The sequence below is a fragment of the Mandrillus leucophaeus genome, unplaced genomic scaffold (assembly GCF_000951045.1).
Source record: "Mandrillus leucophaeus isolate KB7577 unplaced genomic scaffold, Mleu.le_1.0 Scaffold451, whole genome shotgun sequence".
Lineage (NCBI taxonomy): Eukaryota > Metazoa > Chordata > Mammalia > Primates > Cercopithecidae > Mandrillus > Mandrillus leucophaeus.
Genome location: NW_012104821.1, coordinates 402,821 through 404,229, shown reverse-complemented (window position 1 = coordinate 404,229; position 1,409 = coordinate 402,821).

The window sequence follows — 1,409 nt, the reverse complement described above, 5'->3', positions numbered from 1 at the left end:
TGTGAATTCAAAATCCTGGAGAAATCATGAAAAGATCTTTGCCCACTGGAAATTTCCTGAAGTGTCGAAGTCCCCTTTAGAGTAGGTGACCTCAAATTTTTAGCACTACTTGGGAGGCTAAAGCAGGAGAATAACTTGAACCTGGGAGGCGGAGGTTGCAGTGAGCCGAGATCATGCCATTGCACTCCAGCCTGGGCTACAGAGCAAGATTTCGTCTCAAAAGTAAAGATAAATAAATAAATAAATAAATAAATAAATAAATAGCAACATAGTTGAAGAATAGATGGCTTGGGGGTCTCTATGCGTTAGGAGAGGAGATGCAGTAAGGTCGAAAGGGTGAACAAGTTGGTGCTGGGCGCGGTGGCTCATACCTATAATCCCAGCACTTTGGGAGGCAGGCAGATCACTTGAGGTCAGGAGTTCAAGACCAGTCTGGCTAACATGATGGAACACTGCCCCTACGAAAAATACAAAAATTAGCTGGGTGTGGTGGCACGCACCTGTAATCCCAGCTACTCAGGGAGGCTGAGGCAGGAGAATCGCTTAAACCCAGGAGGTAGAGATTGCAGTGAGCTGAGATTGTACCACTGCACTCCAGCCTGGGTGATGGAGCAAAACTCTGTCTCAAAAATAAAATGAAAGAAAAGAAATTATCCTGAATCACGGCATAGCTGGGTGTTTAGAGAACAGGAGTCAGGTGCCAGTGACTTGAATGCGTTAGGTCTCTGTGTTGGTGCCAATTCAGATGAGAAGCCAGAGATGTGTCAGGGCACGAGGGGATTTTTGATAAGTGGTGAGCAATGCAGTTCGGTAATGTGGATATACATTAGGGAAAGAGCAGGTAAAAAACATTCACCATATTACTTTGAGGTTGTACATGCCATGCAAAATCAAACCGAAGATCAAAAACACCTTGAATCCAGAAGAAGATACTGGATGGGCCATGATGGAACTGCCCTCAGTGCAACAGAAAAACAGAAAACTTGTGAATTCTCTTGTTCATATGTCTTGATTTTAGGCTGGACATGGTGGCTAAACAGTGGCTATCCCAGCTATTTAGGAATCTGAGGTGGAAGGATCAAGTGTTTGAGACCAGCCTGGGCAATATAGTGAGACCCCATTTTTGCACACACACAAAAATAGCTGGATGTGGTGGTGCCTCTCTGTAGTCCCAGTTACTTGGGCGGCTGAGGCAGGCGGATTCTTTGAGTCCAGGAATTTAAGGCTGCATTGAGCTATGATGGCACCACTGTACTCTTGCCTGGAAGACAGAGCAAGCCCCTGTCTCTAAAAAAAAAAAAAAGAAAAGAAAAAAGAAAAACGTAAGGGGAAAGCAGAGAACATTTGCTACGAGTTTCCTCATATAACTTTAGCTTTCCCTATCTTTCACTTTTTACCTATCATTTCCT